Source organism: Triticum aestivum, chromosome 2D (assembly GCF_018294505.1).
Source record: "Triticum aestivum cultivar Chinese Spring chromosome 2D, IWGSC CS RefSeq v2.1, whole genome shotgun sequence".
Classification (NCBI taxonomy): domain Eukaryota; kingdom Viridiplantae; phylum Streptophyta; class Magnoliopsida; order Poales; family Poaceae; genus Triticum; species Triticum aestivum.
In genome coordinates, this window is record NC_057799.1 from 597,956,886 (window position 1) to 597,964,979 (window position 8,094).

An 8,094-nucleotide genomic window follows, 5' to 3' on the forward strand; every position below is an offset into this window, starting at 1 on the left:
CGCCCGTCCCCTCGCCTCGCCCGGAGGACCACCGGAGCCACTCCGCCCGAGCCCCTCGCCGGAACAGCTACAATAATCCCGACCTGCCTTTTTTTCCGTTCTGTTTTTAAAACAGAATAGTTTCAATCTTGTAAAATCCGCAGTTAATTATCTACGAGGTATTTTTGAGTGATTCCAACTGCCTTGGATCACAAATTTTATGAAGTTTCTGTTAGTTCAATTGTATTTTATATTTGAGCAGTTTAAATTTGTGATTGTATGAATTTTCTCAAATCACTAGATTTGAGCTATTTTGAGTTAGGAATATTATTTTTGACCGATTCTTTTTGCTACTGGTTAATTATTATACTAGCTACGTATTAGTGTTTAGTTTGCATGTTAGTGAGTTAGTTAGATTAGATTTTTATTGTAAACAGTACTGTTTACTCTGTTTTTAGTACTGTTTGTAGTTTAATTATTATTAATTAGTTTTAATTAGTTTCTTTTGCTAGTTTTCGCCAGTGTGTCATATATTCTATTTTTTAACAGTAGGTAATTTCTAGGATTTATTAGACTTAGTATTCTTGAGGTTATAGGTGTTGTTTGTTGTATGACTAGTTGCTAGCAATAGAAATAGTGTTATTTTATTGTTTTGTTAGAATTTTATTATAGGAAAAATACTTTATGTTACTTAGTGAATAATTATTTTTACCTTGTGTTAAGTATTTTTGTTTTAGGCTTTTTACTTGTTGTTAAGTAGAGTTGTTTTTTTTTTGAGAAAGATTAGCCCTATAAGTTTATTTGAGTGATTTGGAGTTTTATTTCGTTTTTACCTTCGATCCTATTTCGATTTCGTTGTTATTTTGATTGTTATGATTGAGTGCTAGAATGATTGCTTATGTGAATATTATCCTTGCTTGTATAGATTTCATCGGAGAATGACGACTAGTTTATCAAGTTTTTGAGAGCGATAATATCTTCACCAACTGACCACGCAAGTTCACTTTGACCATGTTTTTTATACCTATGTTTTTATTGCATCTAGTGTCATCTTCGCAACAATCCCTCCAGTAGTGATATTGAATCCTTGTAGTTGAGTAGTATGCATGAGGTAGGAACCCATCACCCTGTTACCAAGCCCGGGACGTTATTTATTTTAATGCTACGCTATAGTAGACGGGGTTGGTATGAGTGCTCGGGAGTGGTGTGAGAATGGAGGACTCTACGTCAATGACGACAACTCCATGATGGCATGTGCAAGGACTGCATCTTCAAGGCCTCAAGACTTCAAGACTCGAGACAAGAATTCAATACACACTACTGGGTGAAGGACGGTTGACGGGCACCCTGGAGAAACCAGTGGATGGCCGGGATGCATGGAGAAGCGCCATGACATCTTGCGGAAAGCTTCACCCAGGCTCAAAGAGACGGAAGAATACTTCATGCCTGGAAGCTTACCTGTGCAACCGCAAGTCACTATGGGCTCTGGCTTGGTTGACCTTAGTTGTGACTCTGGCTGGGATGGTGCTAGCAGATGTAGAACTATTGTAGGATTGGATGAGCACTAGACAGTGGTCAGGGGAACTCTTCGGAAGACCATGTTTCGGTCATCTTGTTCTCAAACACCCTGAAGTGCGAGAACGTAAAGAGAGGGATCGAATCTTGCGGGTAAAGTGTACAAACCTCTGTAGAGGGTTAAAACCTAATCGATTAGCCGTGTCCCCGGTTACGAACAATTTGAGCCTCTGGACTTGGATCTATCTCGGAACTCTCAACACCAGACTGATAACATAATTGTGGGCAACTTATGATGATTTTGGGCTATGAGACATCGGTTAGCGGAACCATGTCACGATAGAAAACTCTATAGTACAGACTCCTGATATTCCTTTGATGTAGGAAAAATAAAACCAGCTTTTATGCAAAACAAAACTCAGACACAGAGCCACAAAGCCATATTGCATATAGTATAGTTTTATCATCTGTTTTCTCATGTTATGATCTTGCCGGTACATTCAATGTACTGACCTACACGGCTGCAATGTATCATGTTGCAGATACTTTCTTCCGACGAGTAAGAGTGCGGTACAGGGTTACGGTTACACTCAACCTGCCGATGGCGTTGATGGGACTCCACACCCGACTATTTGTTTCCGCTGTGACTTATGAGGTATATATCAGTTTTACGTTATTTATACATGTGATTGCACTTTGATATATACATTGATGTACTGTGTGTGCCAGCATACTGATCCAGGGATGGCACAGAAACACAGAGGCTTGACCGTCTGAGGTCGGGTCGCTACACAAACGTAGCAAGCGAAATGGAAGTGGACTTGCAGTTCTCCATGTTGACTCGATGAAGAAGATCAAGCGCATACTTTCTCTGTGTCAATGTCATGCCCCCAGAATGAAAGGACGCTTCCAATCGAAGAAAGTACTCCAGCCGACCCAAGTCTTTGATGGGAAAATGAGCAGACAACGACTGCACAAGGTGATCCACCACAGCTGGGGTAGAGCCAGCAATCACAATATCATCAACATACACCAGCATGTATATCTGGATAGCTCCATGGGAAAAGATGAACAGAGACGTGTCAGCTTTGGAGGCAACAAAACCAAGCTGTGAAAGCCGCTGACTCAACCGAGCATACCAGGCACGGGGCGAGTGCTTGAGACCATATATGGACCTCTGGAGTTTGCATACATGAGAGGGATAAGTGGCATTGGGGCTGCTGCATATAGACATCTTCGGCTAAGTAACCATGCAGGAAGGCGTTACTCACATCAATATGTCGAAGGCTCCATCAGCGAGACACAGGGAGAGAGAGAACACGACGAACTATGGCAAGCTTCACCACTTGGCTGAAAGTATCTCCATAGTCTATCCCCTGCTATTGAGTAAAACCGCGAGCAACAAGACGAGCTTTGTGCTTGTCGACAGATCCATCCGGACGATGCTTGCTCTTGAATATCCACTTGCAACCCACCACATTAATCCCGGGAGACCGTGGCACCAACACCCAAGTGTTAGTGTGACGAAGAGCAGCAAATTCCTCAGACTTGGCAGCACGCCAAGCGGGTTCACCAAGAGCATCACGATGAGAAACCGGCGCGGCGAAAAATGCATGCCGACGGGAATCATACCGAACAGTGCCATTTGTGTAAGTTTTCTCTTTGCGCGTATGATCATGATGACGAGTGACCATGGCATGACCGGGAGCTACGCTGCCGGTAGAAGTTGGCGGCGGTGACAAGGACCTGGCCAGAGGTGACGCAGCTGAGGATTCCTCGGTGACAGGCGACACGGGCCGGGACGAAGCAGCGGGCTGGGCCGGTCCAGAGAGAGCGGAGGATCCGACCGATGGAGGCAGCCCAGAAGAATCCGCCGACGACCCACCAGAGGACACGGACACGCCAACTGGCGATGCGGGTGGGCCAGCCGGAGATGCAGGAGGGGCCGCATCAAAGGGCGTGACATGCACGTCGGGCGCGACACCAGGCTCGGGATCAACGACAGTCACCTGGGGAGAAAAGGATGCAACATCGCCTGCAGATGGCGGGTTAGGTAACAAATAAAACATGTCATATTTGCGCACATGGACATCCAAAACTGGTTCATTAGATGGAAAAGGGATGGCATGTTCAAGAGTAGAAATATCAACGGAAACACCTGGGTTGGAATAAGGAAAAACAGTCTCATCGAAGACTACGTCACAAGAAATATATATATCCTACCCGAGGTGCGATCGAGACACTTATAGCCCTTATGCAGAGGACTATAGCCAAGGAATACACACATCTTGGAGCGAAACTCAAGCTTGTGAGCATTGTACTTGCGAAGACTAGGCCAACAAGCGCATCCAAAAATCCGAAGTGAGGAATAGTTGGGCTGAACATGAAATAGACGGAACAAAGGTGTATCCTTGTTGAGAACCATAGTGGGCATACGGTTGATGAGATAACATGCCGTAAGAAAAGCCTCATCCCAAAAACGAAGGGGGAGAGAGGAGTGCGCAAGCAAAGCAAGACCGGTCTCTACCAAATGACGGTGTTTGCGCTCGGCAATACCGTTCTACTGAGATGTATGTGGACATGACACACGGTGAGATATGCCCGTGCATTGAAAGTAGCGATGGAGTTTGTGGTATTCACCACCCCAATCGGACTGAACGGCCTTGATTCTACAATCCAAAAGGCGTTCGACATGAGCCTGAAAGTTATAGAAAACTTGCTCAACATCAGATTTGTGTGTAAGCAGATAAATCCAGGTGAAACACGTGTAGTCATCAACAAAGCTAACATAATACTTATACCCCCCCCTAAGAAGCAATAGCAGGACCCCAAACATCTGAATGTATTAATCCAAGAGGTACAGTGGTAACATGATGAGATATAGAATAAGGTAGCTGATGACTCTTAGCACGCTGACAAGCATCACACACTAACGGTGAATTATTTGAACTAGAACAAGGGAGATCATGACTCCGGACAATAGAAGTGACCACATTATTTGTAGGATGGCCAAGACGCTGATGCCATTGTGAAGGCGAGACTCAGACACTCGTGGATGCATCATTGTGAAGGCGAGACTCTGACACTCGTGGATGCATGGTGAGACGATGATGACGAGGCACGGGCGAATGGGATCGGGTAGAGCCCCCCATGACTTCTACCGTGAAGAATTACGTGCCGGGTTGCCTTGTCCTTAACAAAGAAAAAACGACGGTGAAACTCAACAAACACGTCATTATCACAGACAAGACAATAAACAGAAAGAAGATGCTTGCTGATGTAAGGAACATGAAGGATGTTGTTCAGTTTTAGGGATGAACCGGCTAAATGCGAATGACCAATATGCGAAATAGACAAACCTGCACCATTAGCCACCTGAACCTGGTCCTTCCCGTCATAGTGCTCATGAACCTGGAGACGCTCAAGATCACTAGTCAAGTGATCCGTAGCGCCGGAATCCATCACCCATGGATAGTCGAAGGAACTAGTGGAGGCCGAGTTGCCGGAGCGTGTATTGTTGTCCTGATCATAGCGCTTGCGACACTCATCAGCCTCATGACCCCAGTTCTTGCAGATTTGGCACTTGGGGTGCCAGCGATTATTATGACGGTCGCCACCGCCGTTGTTGCCGGCGTTGCCCCCGCCACCTTGCCAGCCATTGCCGGCGTAGCCAGGGTTGCGGTCGCGACCGCCATTATTGCCGCCATTGCCACCTTGGCAGCCTTGCCCTCGCTGGCTGTTCCCATCAGCTGGGCGACCCCACCATAAGAGGGGTAGGGCTCCGAGTAGGGCGCACATCCACCATTGTCGTAGGAACCCGGGCAGGTCACGGTGTTGGCAGAGGAAGACCATCCCTCCGCCATGCTCTGCTGGGCCTGTAGCGCTTCGAACGACGGGACGAGCGAGTAGAAGGTGGAGTAGGGCATGGGTGTAGTACTCACAACAAGCGAGGCGGCGATGGAGTTGTAGGTGGAGCCAAGTCTGGTGAAGATGTGGTCGATGAGTTCATCATCACGAATTGGGGCATGGTGTCGGCCAGTGCCTTCATCTTATGCATGTACTCAGCAGCGGATAACTCCTCCCTCATCAGCATCTGCAATTGACGCCGGATGTGACAGGCGTTCGCGCTGCGTGCCAAACATGGCACCGACGGCCGTCCACACCGCCTGTGCCGACTCGCAGCCAATAAGCTGGCATGCAATATCCTCGTCCATGGATGTGAGTAGAAGGCCCTCGACCTTCTGATCTTGAGTCCACAAGTGGTGGTACGCAGGGTTGGAGGTGGACGTCGCTGCGTCGCCGGTGCCCACGGTGAGCGTTTTCTCTGGTGCCACTGTGGTGCCGTCGAGATGACCGTGGAGATTGGCGCCGGCGAGGACGGTGCTGGCGATGCCCCCCATAACATGGAGTTGTTCGGTCGAGGCGGACCGAGATCCCCGGAACGGCGAACGCGGCCGGGACCGAAGCTCCCGCTGGCGAGGTGATCGCACGGACGGGGTTGGAGACGGACAGCACGGCGGCGGCGAAGGAGACTCGCGGCGGCGCGGGATGGCATCTGATACCAAGTTAAAAGACAGGGTTTAGGGTTTTGTGTGGGGGTTAACATCCACCTCACGTCTCTTTATATAGATGAACAGATTACATGTATATGCGTATTCGTGTACAATTACAATGTAGACTAGACCCTACTTTACACTGCCCGCGTCCTCGGCGCTGTCGGTGAGGAAGGCGGTGGCAGCGCCCTTCCCGGAGTTGACCGCGGCGAGAGGCCGAACACAAGTAGCCTGCTGGGCGCGTGCGCGGCCACGATGGAGCGGAGCAGCGCGAACTCCTTGGCGTTGAGGCCGCCCGTGGACCAGAGGTGAAGAGCAAGGAGGTGGTGGTCTGGGAAACAGCCAAGGTGCATCCTGCGCATCAATCAGAGACGACGGCCAGGTATGTATGCAATTAATTCAAAGAGATTTACTGATTTACTCTAATGACTACTCAGGAAGTATGTGATAGGGATGTTTCTCCACTGACCCCTGGATCATGAACGCTAATTACAATTGAAGATCTGCATATGTGTGACTGGGATTTTATGTGCATAAATGATGCTAGGGAGTTCGTGTCTACTGGACAGTGCATGCAGTATTTCGTACCCACTGCTTTACATGTTGAAGGTACATAACGTTTCTGCTTATTTGCCATCCATCCCAAACATTTTGAAGCTGCGATGTCTCATTAGGTGGGCTACTTTTGTTGCTGGTTGTGCGGGGGCACGCAGTGGCGCTGGCTGCTGCATGGCATTGGGCAATATGGTGGAATTGTTGTGGGATTTTGGATGTCTTTGTTGGTTCAGAGAGATAGACGTAGGTGATTTTTTATGTGCTTATGATTGTGTTTGATAACGCCTTGTTCAATGAGAGTGCCATTCGACCAATTGTTTGTATGAATTCTGTAAAAATTGTGTGACTATGAGTGAACAAAATTTTGCGTGCCGCACCTTTGAGCTTGAGATGCAGATTTGTATTCCCTGTGAGTAACTTAACATCTGACATCTTTACTTAAAAAAATTGGATGCAACTGGGGAACTTGAATCATTTGTTAGGTAAATGGCAGGAGCAGAACCTATTTAGTAAATACAAACGATCCCCATCTCATGTTCAAAGGGACATCTTAAGGGCTTTGTCTTTCCAGCGTGTTCTGCTCACAATTCACCACCCTTCTTGATAAATTGGTATGCTCTTGGTATTGGCATCTAACGTATTCAGTACAAACATATCTTGAATTGTTTTTGTAGGATTAAATGTAGAAGCACTTGTGATTTTATCATTCCACCTTAAAGTATTCACACTGCTTGCACCATATGTGTACAACTGGAAACGTATTTTACCGAGTTAAGAGAAAATGTTGCCAAGAGGAATACTTTGAACAAGTTTTATAAGATCATCTTTATACGTGTCTTTCAATCTTTCAGTTTTTTTATGACTGCTGGGTTTATTAGTGCAAATAAAATTTACTAAAAAGCTTGAGGATAGGAGAAACATCAGAACAGTGAAAGCATGTCACATGCTACAGATGTATCAATACTGATACAGAAACAAAGCATGTACAGTTAGCAGAACAGAAGCACCAGTATGTTTAAGGGGAGTTGAATGTCAAAAACCACAAACCTGGTACTCTAATGGTTTTGAGACTCATATTTTATAGTGACCAAGAAACCATTTTTCTCACTCTTTTATGCGAAATTATGCCTAACGTATATTAATGTTCTGGTGGAAACAATGGTACTTCCCGTCCTCTTTCAGAGTCTAAACTACTTTCCTGACGATTTAATAAAGTTGAAACGTTGCCAAGGGATGTAGCAGGGTTAGCAGAAAACATGATGCACGATTGAATTAAACATGCAGGGTTCAGTACATGTCTAAGCATGCAAATATATTTTATTTCACCAGAAAGAATCTGCTTGGTTCTTTTACTAATTATCTTGTCAAATGCAGTTCGTGGGATAAGAGTGGCACATCAGTTCTGAAGATTACTTTATTTTCTATACTAGAACATGGGACCAATTACTTTATCTGTGTACTACAATATGGGCTGACACCACTGTTGACTCCA

At 46.2% G+C, this 8,094-nt stretch overlaps 1 pseudogene; it reads right to left on the reverse strand.

The window, feature by feature from the left end:
- LOC123056011 (probable methyltransferase At1g27930) overlaps window positions 1-6,400 on the reverse strand; it is a 31,480-nt pseudogene extending 25,080 nt beyond the window's left edge.
- Between the last annotated feature and the right edge of the window lie 1,694 nt (window positions 6,401-8,094).